This window comes from Octopus bimaculoides, chromosome 6 (genome assembly GCF_046866305.1).
Source record: "Octopus bimaculoides isolate indiv1 chromosome 6, ASM4686630v1, whole genome shotgun sequence".
NCBI classification, from domain to species: Eukaryota; Metazoa; Mollusca; class Cephalopoda; order Octopoda; family Octopodidae; genus Octopus; species Octopus bimaculoides.
Genome location: NC_142933.1, coordinates 11230014 through 11245013, shown reverse-complemented (window position 1 = coordinate 11245013; position 15000 = coordinate 11230014). Strand labels below are relative to the sequence as shown.

The 15000-nt window shown below is 37.3% G+C and overlaps 1 protein-coding gene and 1 long non-coding RNA gene across 8 annotated transcripts in view; one reads left to right on the top strand and one right to left on the bottom strand.

Annotated features, from left to right (window-relative positions):
* Positions 1 to 15000, top strand: part of LOC106871985 (FMRFamide receptor) — a 335494-nt gene that overhangs the window by 112649 nt on the left and 207845 nt on the right. The window contains exon 1 of one of the 7 annotated variants that reach the window (XM_052969024.2): positions 10123 to 10327. The exons of the other annotated variants lie outside the window; for them this stretch is intronic. The gene's annotated coding sequence lies outside the window, so the exon portion shown is untranslated. Of the gene's footprint in view, positions 1 to 10122; positions 10328 to 15000 lie in introns of those variants that run through there. 7 annotated transcript variants of the gene reach the window in all.
* Positions 8257 to 15000, bottom strand: part of LOC128248164 (uncharacterized) — a 14172-nt gene continuing 7428 nt past the window's right edge. The window contains exon 2 of the long non-coding RNA XR_008264466.2: positions 8257 to 8624. This is a non-coding gene — a long non-coding RNA (uncharacterized LOC128248164). The remainder of the gene's footprint in view (positions 8625 to 15000) is intronic.

Below are 15000 nucleotides of genomic sequence, written 5' to 3'. Positions count from 1 at the left end.
AATTAGAACTGGCTTTGATGAAAGTAGCATTAATTTTCTTAGTTTGTTCAATTTTTCTCAAGTAACCAATAGACCAGTTGAGTAAACCTATCAGTAATGTACCTATAATGATTACTGGAAACAGCTGTAAGCCAAATTTGGTCCAATAAAGGTAAAATATGTACTGACCATTATTTTCAACTTGCTTCGTATATATATTGTTGTGACGAAGCCCTCAAGGGAAGAAGTAGGCTCGACCAAGACATATAAATAGAGGTAGTTTGATCGTGGTAGCAGAGTTGACTGACGGTAGATTGACTGTTCAGTAGCAGTTGAGTAGCAGACGTGTAGAGGTTGAGCAGAGAAGGTGCTAGATAGCAGTAGCTTGAGACATAACATTATATATATATATATATATATATATATATATATATATATATATATATAATGTTATGTCTCAAGCTATATATATATATATATATATATCTATATATATATGTATGTGTGTGTGTGTGTGTGTGTGTGTGTGTGAGAGAGAGAGAGAGAGAGAGAGAGAGACAATGAGAGAGAGAAGGAGAGAGTAGATACGTATGTATGTATATATTTGTCAATCGTGTTTATCTGAATCACCATCTCACGCCAGCTCGTTCTGGATTTCTCCTAGAGCAACTCAACGCTGTGGACCTAGTTTAAATTCATGTGAGCAATACTGTATTTACTATACTGAGCATATCTAGCTCTCACCTACTGTCTGTATGCACACACACACACACACACACACACACACACACAAACACACACACACAGCGCGCGCGCATACACATATATCAAGCTCGTAAAATTGCCTTTTAACCGTCAGTTTTAAAAATATTACTTCATTCAGAATACATTTTAAGACTTAGAAAAATAACCAGGGGCATCGACATATTTATGCATCTCAAACGATTATGTTTATCTCACTAGAATAGGTTTCTGGACCCTGTGGAACTTATGAATTGTTTAAAGACGTTTCAAGCTGCAGGCTTGGTTACTGAATACCCTTATTTTAAAAAAATTATAAAATTTTTTGCAAAGTAGTTGTCAGTGAGAACGGGGCCTGAAGTGTAAATTGTGAGAGGTCGAGATTCGTAGTCAACTTGAATTTTATTTCTGCTGTATTTGCGTAAATTGTGGTTGGGTGTTGTCATAAAGATTTTGACCTCTTTTTACTGAACAATGGTGGAGAGAAATGTCGTACTCGTGGAATTTTGACAATTTCCAGGCAATACATTTCTGCTACGATAATTTCACCAGAATTCAAATAATAATCCTTTCTACTATAGGCACAAGGCCCAAAATTATTTGGCGGGAAGGGCTGTCGATTGGATCCACCGCAGTACGGAGCAGGTACTTAATTTATCGACCCCGAAAGGATGAAAAGCAAAGTCGACCTCGGCGGAATTTGAACTCAGAACGTAAAGATGGACGAAATACCGCTAAGCATTTTGCCCGGTGTGCTACAGAATTCTAGTAATAATAGTGGATGATTGCCCACGCCAATCACCAAACATTAACCATATATACTTCATCTGATGCAACTTCACTTTGGGATAATATATTGCTGCTTCACTTAGTTCTCTTCCGTCAGTGAATGCCGTCCGCTATCGTGAAGATCCCATCTTCCTTCACGCCACAATTCAATGAAATAATACATTCTTTTTTTTTTCTTTTGGCGTAAAAGAAGCGCTGAGTATTCTTGATCATGCAATATTTCTTCAGTTGATGCAAACTATTCAATGATTAGCGTTTAATTTTTCTATTAAGACTTAGTCTTTTTTGTGGCCTGTCTCTGTTTAAATATCGGTCTTCATTCACTCGTTGTTAATAGGAAAATCTATCAACTTCACATACGTTGACGCTCCCTCGTTCAAACTCGTTCAAAAGATTCGTTGAAACAGCGAGCAATTTCCGCTGCGCTTGGTTCTGTTTCGAGTTTGGAACTAATAAATCAAAATCGCTCGAATTTGCTTCTTTTTGTTATTCTCGCTTTAATTTGATATCTTAAAACATAGCAGACTAAACAAGAAACGATTACATTATCCGTCATACAAAATTCAAAATGATGATATACCAGTTCATAAAATAAATTACTTGTAGTAAAATGAATATGAGTCAAGAGTTGTATTGCTCGTATTCTCCTCCTCGCTGTCTCGCCTTGAACGTTGTGATTGGTCTCTGGAGTGGTGAAGATGGAGCCTCTCTCTGTTCGTGACTGCATAGTATGTGAATACATAGAGCCGTTAATGAAAATAAGAGGTCATCATAGAAATACATCCCTTGGAAAACACAAAAATAATCAAATATGTATTAGGAAAAGCATTTTTAAGAACTGAAAGGCAATATAAAAAAGAATTATTGTGTATCGGAATATCAATAATTGATATTATATAAGAGAGGTATAGAGAAGATTGATCATATACATACATATACATATTACTCTTTTACTCTTTTATTTGTTTCAGTCATTTGACTGCGGCCATGCTGGAGCACCGCCTTAAGTCGAGCAAATCGACCCCAAGGCTTATTCTATGTAAGCCTAGAAACTATTCTATCAGTTGATTTTTGGCCGAACCGCTAAGTTACAGGGATGCAAACACACAAACATCGGTTGTCAAGTGATGTTGAGGGGGGGGGGGGGGACAGACACAGACACACAAATATATACATATATATATATATGACGGGCTTCTTTCAGTTTCCGTCTACCAAATCCATTCACAAGTCTTTCGTCGGCCCGAGTCTATAGTACAAGACACTCACCCAAGGTGCTACGCAATGGAACTGAACTCGAAACCATGTGGTTGGTAAGCAAGCTACTTATCACAAAGCCACTCCTGGTACGTATGTATGTGTGTATGTATGTATATATATTTGCATATATATATATATATATATATATATATATATATATATATATATATATATATATATATATGGATAGATAGATAGATAGATAGATAGATACGTATGTATTTATATATACGTAGACAGACACATGTATACATATGTGTGTGCCCGTGTGTGTATACAGGTATATGTGAATGAATATATAGCTAATTTATATATAATTATATTTCGAAACTGGAGCTGGGAATTCATCTCCCGACTCGCAAGCTTCATTTGCAATAATAAAACTCTCTCCTCTATGTGTATTGAGCACTCCTTTCTCATTCGTTCAACATAAAGCAACGCACATGTTTGTGTACACACACGCATACACACACATATATTTCTGGTAAATGCGTGACTGGCAAGTCAAGTCACACGTTTTATTTTCATTAATGCCAGAATCATATAGTGAATAGCAACTAAGAAATTTTCAATTATGCAAGAACTGATAAAAGGAAACGAACAAGCTTCGTAGCAAAACTGAATATATGGTTATCTTCTTTTCTTTTTCGGCCCTTTTAACACCTAGCCACGCTCATGGGCCCGGTTTCCCGGTTTCCCGGCGTATGTGTCCCCCCTCCTAGATGGACGTGATTCCAGTCCATCGCAGCGTTACTTAAAAAAACAGGAAGAAAGAGTGAGAGAAAGCTGAGGCGAAAGAGTACAACAGGGGTCATCACCACTCCCTACCGGAGCCTCGTGGAGCTTTAGGTGTTTTTGCTCAATAAATACACACAACGCCTGGTCTGGGAATCGAAACCGCGATCCTCTGACCGCGAGTCCGCTGCTCTAACCACTGGGCCATTGCGCCTCCGTATGGTTATCTATTCTCTTGATAAGGAATTTCAATGAAAAAATTAGGAATTATAAATATTTTACGTACAATATCTCATGTGTATATTTGTATATTATAAATCAAAGCTGGTATATATTTCGAATTCGATAATTCACGAATAAAAGAGTGTTTAAAATATTCATTGGAACGGATAAAAATATTATCCATTATATCATCCATTATTAATATCTGGAAAGATTTTTGTGATATATACATGCGTACATACATTTACATATTTAGATATACAAATGTATATGCATGGATATACGTATATGAATATATTTAGGTACATATACTCTTTTACTCTCTTTTACTCTTTTACTTGTTTCAGTCATTTGACTACGGCCATGCTAGAGCAAATCGACCCCAAGACTTATTCTTTGTAAGCCTAGTACTTATTCTATCGGTCACTTTTGCCGAACCGCTAACTTACGGGGACGTAAACACACCAGCATCGGTTGTCAAGCGATGCTGCGGGGACAAACACACAAACATATACAAACACATACACACACATATATATATATATATATATACATATATACGACGGACTTCTTTCAATTTCCGTCTACCAAATCCACTCACAAGGTTTGGTCGGCCCAAGACTATAGTAGAAAACCCTTGCCCAAGGTGCCATGCAGCGGGACTGAACCCAGATCCATGTGGTTGGTAAACAAGCTACTTACACACATCCACTCCTGCGCCGATATATATGTGTACATATATATATATTTATATATTCATGTGTGCATATAGGTGTGTGTGTGTGTGTTGTACGTATGTGCTGTGTGTATGTGTTTAGTGGTTTAGGTTCACAAAGAAGACAATAAAATACTTATTACATTTCGTAAATAACATACATATATACAGAGGGGGAGCGTGGTTTAGTGGTTAGGGTGTTCCACTCACGATCGTAAGAATGTGGTTTCGGTTTCTGCACCGGGGGACACGTTGTGTCCTTGAGCAAAGCACTTCATTTTGCGTTGCTGCAGTACACTCAGCCGGCAAAAACGGAATAATCTTGTCACGGTCCAGGTGGGGAATATATAGGCCATGGAAACCGGCGAAGCGGCCCTCATGATCCTAACATGGCTCGAGGAGGAAACATTTATTTATGCACATACGAACGTATGCGCCCCATACACACACAAATACATATACACATATACATGTGTAAATGTACAGAGCCTTATACTTATATATGCTTAAATACATACACACATAACGAAAATATACTTATCTACATGATGATGAAAATGTCCTTTTCCATCTATCTGTGTGTGTGTGTGTGTGTGTGTGTCTGTCTGTCTATTTCTCTCTCGCTCTCTCTCTCTCTCTCTCTCTCTCTATCTATCTATCTATCTAGCAATATACATACATCCATATACACACACATCTCTCTATATATATATGTATATATATATATAAACTTCTTCCCCAACACCTCAAAAACAAAGATTAGTAACATCCTCACTGGCGGTGTCTCATCATGGTCGCAGCCTCAAGGCTGAAACATATAAAAGAATAAAAGAACAAAATGATTTCATAAAATTATAAAAAAATTACATTTTGTTACAAATCACCTTTACACTCCAAAAACTTTAACTAATCCTCATAGATTTTCAAATATTTTCTTTTATATATATATTAATTTTGCCAAAACCGTTTCAGCTTGCGGCCACATTAATATCTCTCATGAATATTAATATTCTTTATATATATATATATATATATATATATATATATATATATATATATATATATATTATGCGCTTTGTGCCCAGTGGCAGTGGCCATGCTGGGGACTGCCAGTATCATCATCTTTCAATGACCATTTTCTTGCGATTGGCATTTGGTGAATAAGAGAATTTGATATTGCTGTCTTCTATTCAGTTTCTTGCCGTGTTGGTTCATCTCATAGCATTGGTAGCAGAAGTCCAAGTTGCTTCTTGAAAACGTCTATCACCATTTCATATGAATCTTTCAGGCTTTTCAGCAAGATATTAAATAGATGTAGGTCCCAAGCGTATTGCTGTACCTGGTCCTCATCATAGACGCGATGTGTGGGTTCCAAAGGTTCCACAGGTTCCACGCCTCGCGTCTAGAATGCGAGCCAGGTACTGCAATACGCTTGGGATTCAAGCGTAATCTGTTTCGTGTCTAGTGTAAGTTTAGTTGTCTGCTAGGTGTCTAATATAACTCACGATGGCAACGTTGGGTGCTAACACATCTAAGACCTCACAAACGTATATAACCGCACATCTAACCCATATTAAGTAGAATCGAGATTCTTTCAGTCTCCACCTAACTGTTCCAATAATGCATTATTGCTGGTATAGTACAACTGTACTGTCTCAAGTTCCACTATTAATTTGACAGTGTGGGGTGACAATACTTGAGAGTATTAGTCCAAAGGGCTGAGGAATAATATCCTCCGTAAAACGAATGTAGGCTCCTAGTCTTTTGTTCTGATAGTTTTCTAACTGCATCCAACTATTCACCAGCAAATCGCCACCATCACAAGGATATGTACATGAAATGAGGCGTCGCTGCTTATATCAAACACCAGATCACGCAATATACTTTAATTTGAAAGCCGGTGAGCTGGCAGAAACGTTAGCAAGCCGGGCGAAATGTTTAGTGGTATTTCGTCTGTCTTTACGTTCTGAGTTCAAATTCCGCTGAGGTCGACTTTGCCTTTCATCTTTTCGGGGTCGGTAAATTAAGTACCAGTTGCGTACTGGGGTTGATATAATCGACTGGACCCCTCTCCACAAATTTCGGGCCTTGTGCCTAAAGTAGACAAGAATATGTTTTACTTTGAAAGGAGGCGAGCGGGCAGAAACGTTAGCATGCCGGTTGAAATGCTTAGTGGTATTTCGTCTGTCTTTACGTTCTGAGATCAAATTCCGCTGAGGTCGACTTTGCCTTTCATCCTATCGGGGTCCATAGATTAAATACTTGTTGCGCACTGGGGTCGATCTAATCGACTGGCCAGGGGAAGCGGGCCAAAATTTCGTGCCATGTGCCTAGAGTAAAACTTCTTTTGGTTCAAAGAATCCTAAATATCGGGTGTAAAAATACATAGTCGCTAAGTTTCATGGACAGTTGTCCCTTTCGTGACTTCAGTCAGGCATTTACTGTTACGTTGCTCTGTCTTACTCATCTAAAGCAAATACCAACTGCAGCCTGTTCTCCTTCCAACATTCATGACCTCGATACACGTATGGGAAAGTGAAGAGAGTGTGAGAGCTTAGCTATGCTTTTAGGCGACTACATACGACTTGATACAAATTACAAAACCATGCCACACACCACCACACCATTCGTGATTCCAGTTGACTACTGTACAGTTAACACACACACATAAATGTGTATACACACATGCATACACACATTCATATACACACATGTACACACACATGCATACGCACACACACATATATATATATATTTATGTATGTATGTACGCTTTTTTTCTCTGCTTGTTTCTCTCCTTGTTTCTTTCTGTGTTCCTTTCTTTAGAAGAGCGTAGGCTCGAAACGTTAAAGACTTTTTCAATTCCCGAGTGTTATACTAATACATCTATCTGTCTTCTACACCACCTGTCTTCGTCTTTTATTTCTTTGTGAATTCTCCCTATATATATATATATATATATATATATATATATATGTGTGTGTGTGTGTGTGTGTGTGTGTGCGTGCGTGTGTGTGTGTGTGTGTGTGTGTGTGTGTGTGTGTGTGTGTGTGTGTAAATGTGTGCGTGCGGGTGAGCGTCGCGTGTATATATATATAAATATATGTTACTTTTTAAGACGAAGATTATTCTCTTCTCCTCTGAAAATGATTTTTTCGGAAATATGTATCTATTTAAAACAGCATATATGTGTGTGTGTGTGTGTGTGTGTGTGTGTGTGTGTGTGTGTGTGTGTGTGTGTTTGCATAGGTGTGTGTGTCTGCGCCTGTCCGTGCGTGCGTGCGTGTGCGTGTGTTTGTATCAAAAGATATTCATAATAATATATCACTAAAATACATACATATTTAAAAACAAAATTGCGATATATACACATATGTACACACACACACACATACTCACACACACACACTCACACACACACACACACACACACACACACACACACGCGCGTGCATGTATACTGTTTTAGTAACCTAATATAGTGTAATTGTCAAAGAGGAAATTGAATGAATAGTATTGAAAACTGTATTCAACCAAGTTGAAAATTATTTTTAATATTTCAATAAATCAGTCTTAAGTAGACGCTTTGCGAGAGAGACAGAGAGAGAGAGAGAGAGAGAGAGAGAGAGAGAGAGAGAGAGAGAGAGAGAGAGAGAGAGAGAGAGAGAGAGAGAGAGAGAGAGAAAATGAAGTGAACAGAAAATAGATTAGAATCGAATAAGATTAGAATAGAACAAGAAATAGGTTAGAAATAAATATTTAAAATTATAACAAAAAAACAAAAAACAAAAAAAAAGAGAATGTCAACAAAAGCATTTGATTTCCATTTTGAATCGTACATACGTAGATATTTTTTAATGCAATCAGAAGTCGGTGAGCTTAAGTTGTTTCATCCCGTTTTATATCGATGAACTAAACCGATTCTCTCGCACATATTTCTGTTCAGAGAGGAGGTATACTTCGCTTTTGAGCTGCCGGCTTATTCGAGTTTACCAAAGATATATTTCTCTATGTTGGTGGATTGTTGTCATTGTTGTTGTTGTTGATGCTAAGTTCTGAGTTGAAGTTCCGCCAAGGTCGTCTTTGCCTTTCGTCCTTCCGGGGTCGATAAATTAAGTACCAGTTGAGTACTTGGGTCGATGTAATAGACTGTACTCCTCCCCACAAATTTTGGGCCTTGTGCCTAGAGTAGAAAGGATTATTATTATTATTATTATTATTATTATTCAATAGTCTTACTTTTATCGCTTGAAAACCCGTGCTAAAATTGCTGCCTTAGCTATTATGACTGAAAAATGGCATGGAAAACCTCTCAATGGCAAATACCCAAAAGAGAGCGAATAATGCAGATATTGACAAAGCCCTTACCCACCAATGGTTAATGGCCTCTGGCTTGAAATCAGAAACAGAGGGGTTTATCATAGCAGCCCAAGATCAATGCCTACCTACAAAGAACTACCAGGCCAACATATTAAAGAACGGCAGCTCCCCATTATGTCGTATATGCCAACAACAAAATGAGACCATCGATCATGTTGTCTCCATGTGCAGTCTGCTTGCGCCTACAGAGTATCTCAACAGGCATGATAGAGCTGCACAATATATTCACTGGGTAATATGCAAAAACCTGGACTTGCCCCATGATAAAAACTGGTGGGAACACAAACCACCCCCAGTACTTGAAAATGATCACATTGCACTCCTCTGGAACTTCACCATTCAAACTGACAGAAAGATAGACGCAAATAGGCCAGACATCATACTGAAAGACTTCAGACAAAAATCATGCCTCCTCATTGATATGACTGTCCCAATCGATATAAACGTATCTGTCAAGACCTACCAAAAACTGAGCAAATATAAAGATCTTGAAATAGAAATTAGCAAAATGTGGAATCTGAAGACGAAAACAATACCTATTGTCATAGGTGCCCTGGGAATGACAGCGAAACGGGCTGATTACTACCTAGATCAGATTCCAGGAAACCCCAAAATGGCTGAAGTTCAAAAGATAGTGCTCATGGGAACTGCCCATATCCTACGTAAAATACTGTCTATGTGATCTCAAATTTTAAAGCAAACACATAATTTTCTTATGGTTTCTTAAACATTCACTTGAACAAAACTGTACAAATCCAAATATATGGTACCCTAGGCATAACACCTACATGAACTTCTAACTTGTTGTCTCTTGAGGTCTCTGGGTGAGACTTGGATCCAACTTGTACAAATGCAAAACAAAAGTCAAACATAAAATAATAATAATAATAATAATAATAATAATAATAATAATAATAATAATAATAATAATAATAATAATAATAATAATAATAATAATAATAATAATAATCATCATCATCATCATCATGGATATTATTATTACTATTTTTTATTTTAGTATTATTATTATTGTGTGAGAGAGCAGCGCACGACATCAAAGTGACACTAGGTTTCAAATAAACGAAGTCGAGTATATCCATCATGACGACCCGTCTGATAAGAGTACATCAGGCACGTACATCACAACTATATGGGCGAGACGTGGTCACGCATATATAATGAGATAAGCGTTATCATAATGAGATAAGCAACGCATGACATTGAATGTGAGGGCTAGTTAGAATTTCCTTCGGGTCAAGTAGCCTATCCCGCTTAACCCCACCCCAAATCCTTCTCAACACATGGCTATGATGCGTCCCCAATAATCCCGTTCGTGATCAGAGATGCACATAACGTCAGCCTCTAATGGACATGTTCAACTGGTGAACATCAAATAACTAACGAGCAGATGTGTGTCATTGAGCAAAATATTTGCTGTAGCCCATCTTTTATGCCAACACAAAATATACCAGGTACATGATAACATTTCGAATCAGTTACATCAAGGTATTTGTTATTCTTCTTCTTATTATTATTATTGTTCAGTAGTTTTATTTTTATAACGTGCTTTCACTTCACTACCGAGCGCAGCTCTGTGTGCCTTGGGTATGTGCTGTGGTTTTCTGTGATGCTCTTATGGTTACTGTATTGAAAGTGTTTTGCATAGGCTGTGTGCAGTGCCCAGTAGTGCAATTTTCTGTATGTTATATATATTTGTAAGTCCTGGTGTTTTTGTTATGTATTTGTCTGAATATTTTTTTTATTATACCTAAGGCACCTACTATGATAGGAATTGTTTCTGTTTTTAGATTCCACATTCGAGTTATCTCTATTATTATTATTATTATTATTATTATTATTATTATTATTATTATCATTTTGTTTGACTTTTGGTTTGTATTTGTACTAGTTGGCTCCAAGTTTCTCCCAGAGACCTGAAGAGACAACAAGTTAGAAGTTCATGCTGGTGTTATGCCTAGGGTTTCACATATTTGGTCTTTGCACATATTGTTGTTCTAGAGAATGTTTAAAGAAAACAAGAAAATTATGAATTTGTTTTAAAATTTGAGATTACATAGACTGTATTTTACGTAGGATATGGGCAGTTCCCATGAGCACTATCTTTTGATTTTCTGCCATTTTGGGGTTTCCTGGTATCTGAACTAGGTAGCAATCAGCCCCGTTTTGCTATCATTCTTAGGGCACCTATGACAATAGGTATTGTTTTAGTCTCCAGGTGCCACATTTTGCCAATTTCTATTTCAAGATCTTTATACTAGGCCTTGTCAGATACGTTTATATCGATTGGGACAGTCATATCAATGAGGAGGCATGTCTGAAGTCGTCCAATATAACGTCTAGCCTATTCGCATCTATCTTTCTGTCAGTTTGAATGGTGAAGTTCCAGAGGAGTGAGATGTGATTTTTTTCAAGCACTAGAGGTGGTTTGTGTTCCCACCAGTTTTTATCATGGGGCAAGTCCAAGTTTTTGCAAGTTACCTAGTGAATATATTGTGCTGCTCTATCATGTCTGTTAAGATACTCAGTATGTGGTATTGAGTAGAGTATTTGCTGTAGCCCATCTTTAATACTAAGACAAAACAATGTACATGATAACACTTCCAATCAGTTAAGATTAGTAGCCACGAGAACCACTGTTTGGTATTGCATTATTTATTTATTATTATTATTATTATTATTATTATTATTATTATTATTATTATTATTATTATTCAAGGCGGTGAGTTGGTAGAATCTTTAACACGGCGGGTGAAATGCTTAGCAGTATTTCATCTGACGTTACATTCTGAGTTCAAATTCCGTCGACATCCTTTTGAGGTCGATACAGTGAGTAGCAGTTGTGCTCTGGGGTCGATGTAATCGACTCATCATCTCCCCTAAAATTTCCGGCCTATTGCCAAAATGTGAAATCGGTATTATTTTTAATATTATTGAGTGAGAGAGCAGATAGAATTGAATTTTCTTCAGGTTGAGTAGTCCATCCCGCTCATAAGGTCCTTGAATACAGCTTGTTTAAGTATGATGAACGAAACACCCATGTTTCTAAATGTGAACTATCCAAATCCCAAGGAATTCCTTTCAACACATATCTATGATGTTCCTCCACTACATCTGCTCGTAATCAGAGATGCGCATATCGTCAGCGGCCAAAGGACATGCTCAACTGGTTAAGGTCAAACAACTGACAAGCAAATCTGTGGTATTGAGCAGAATATTTGCTGTAGCCCATCTTTTATACCAAAACAAAACAATGTACATGATAACATTTCCAATCAGTTAAGATCAGAAGCCATGAAAGCCACTGCCTGGTATTGCATCTTTTATTTATTTATTTATTTATTTATTTATTTAAATTTTCTAATTGCTCTCTTTCATCATCGTAGTTGGAATTCATATTTTCCATTTTTATTTGCATACCAAGCACTCTGTCAAGTTTAAATGAATAAATCGGATATATTTCAATGGTAGCATGCATAGAAACAAGTGGAGCCACATGGGCTAGTGGTTAGAGGAAGGAGATTTCAGTCGAGGGATCGCGGGTTCGAATATCTTACCGGGCGATGTGTATGTTTATGAGCAGAGCACCTCGGCTCCATGCGGCTCCGGCAGAAGGTAATGGTGACACTCAGCTACCTCTTTCGCCACAACTTTCTCTCACTCTTTGCTCTTGCATCTAGTAGTTCACCTGCGACTTACCGGCGGCCCTCACAGATGGGGTGCCTGTACGTCAATGAAACCGGGAATCCGACCCTTATGAGCCAGGTATGGCTCGAGAAGGAAGAAGAATTTTGAAAGAGTTTGGAAATGTTAACCACTACGTTTAATAAAACAGTCTCAAAGAACCTTATGGAAATAAAAACTGAAATAAATAGGAAAAAAAGAAATGGCTTTGATTCAAAGATGAAACCTCTTCCTGTCTATTTTGTGTGTTTGTTTTCCAGTGATTCAGAAAAATATTGCAGTCGATTAAACCAATTACATTGTATTGATTTCAAATTTTGGGACAAGGCGAACAATTATGGGGAAGGCTGCAAGTCGATTACATCGTCCCCACTGCGCAGTTGGAATATATTTTATCAACCCCTGGAAGGTAGAACAATGAAGTCGAAGTCTGCGGAATTTGAACTCGGCTTACAAACGATTCTGCCAGCTCAACGCCTTCGAACATTTGGGTGATATTAATCATGATTTCATATCCTGAATAGGGTCACTAGTTAATTTTCAGCACAACTCCGAGTATCAATGAATCTTAATACTTCCGTTCACAGGACCCTTGTACAACACAAGCAATTTCCTTAGAATGTCAACTTGCTCTTTATTTTCACTTCATCACTATTTGTCTCGTCTGGAAATAAGAGAACTTTCCATTCTAATAATCTCAATCCTTCTTTTGTGTTCTGATTCATATTTCCTGTTTTCTTGCTATATATATCCCACGTGCATTAATCGCACATTTCTAATATTAATTGTTGCTAACTGCTGGTTTTTACTGATTACAATTAATTTTATTTTTCTATTCATTAATTTCTAATCCATGCGATATTTCTTTGTCATTTTCTGAATGTACAAAGTTCTGTAGGTCATCTATGTTGACATTTAATAATACAGTATCGTCTTACGTCTAACGTTGTTCACACTTCCTATTGATACGCCTAATATCACTTCTACTTCTCTAAAGGTCTTCTAATTGCTAAATAGCTTTCAGTATCATAATTAGCGTTGTCAAATTCCTTTTTTAATTTCAAATTCTTGGTTTGTCTCTCTTCCATCCTTAGCACTGTTATCATTTGCAAATCTTTGCCTCGTATCCCAAGCTTTGATAAACAACCAATCATTTTACCACATTTTACTCATCATGAATCTTCGTAGAGTCGAAGTAGTTTATACAAACATTTTGATTTTTATCTCCAAATCTTTTCACAAGTGTCTCTTTTAGTTAAATACTTCTTCACGTTCCCGTTCCTTGTCTGAAACTATTTAGTAGTTCACTTACTTCCTTGTACGAGGGTGAGTCAAAAAGTAATGCCATTTTGTTTAGGACAGATATAATTACCAACACAGGAACATGTATCATACATCAAAATGAAGCTGGTCCTCTGTGGATCACATCTCTACTTCTCAACATAGTCACCGTTTCTCTCAATAGCAATGTTCCACCTTTGAATGAGAGCATGTATCCCTGCCCCGTAAAATTCTGTTGACTGTTCTTTGAGCCACTTCTTCACTACCTCCACACTCACCAGAATTAGCGCCTTCAGACTATCATCTCTTTGGTGCCATGAAAGAGGGTTTGAGAGGCAAGCCTTATTCCAGTGACGAGGGAGTTAAAACTGTATTGAAGAAGTGGCTCAAAGAACAGTCAACAGAATTTTACGGGGCAGGGATACATGCTCTCATTCGGTGGTGGAACATTGCTATTGAGAGAAACGGTGACTATGTTGAGAAGTAGGAATGTGATCCACGGAGGACCAGCTTCATTTTGATGTATGATACATGTTCCTGTGTTGGTAATTATGCCTGTCCTAAACAAAATGGCATTAAGTTTTGACTCACCCTCGTATATTTTTGCTGCATTTCTTTGTTAGAGGAATTTTAGTAATAAATTGGTCACCTGATCCATTATGTTTATACATTTACACTAAATGTAGACTTGAGATGTTAGTTCAAAGGTCCTTCCCGAAACGTAAGCTCATAAGGTCAGTTTTCAGGATTCTATGGAGTACATACATATATACATACATACTTTCCTACATACATACATACATACATACATACATGCGTACATCGCACCCCGGAAGAGACACCATTCCGTCGCAGGATAACTCATTTTTATCATCTAAGTGAACTGGAGCAAGGTAAATAGAAGCACTTTGCTCAAGAACAAAGCCCATCGCCCGATCCATGAACGGAAACGACAATCTTACGATCCGTGAGGGCAACACTGTAAACACGCGCCTGCCTCCAGCTCTTCGTAATGAAACAAAGACTATTTAATCTCTGTTAGTATGTGTCAACTCACATACACTACATAAATCTATTATTAATACTAGGTTATTCTTATCTGATATTTTAATGCTTCACTTCGTATTTTATCTGCTGCATTTGCCTTCTTGTCTTTCATTTTTCGACTTTTTTTAAGAATTTGCTTACATTAGTAA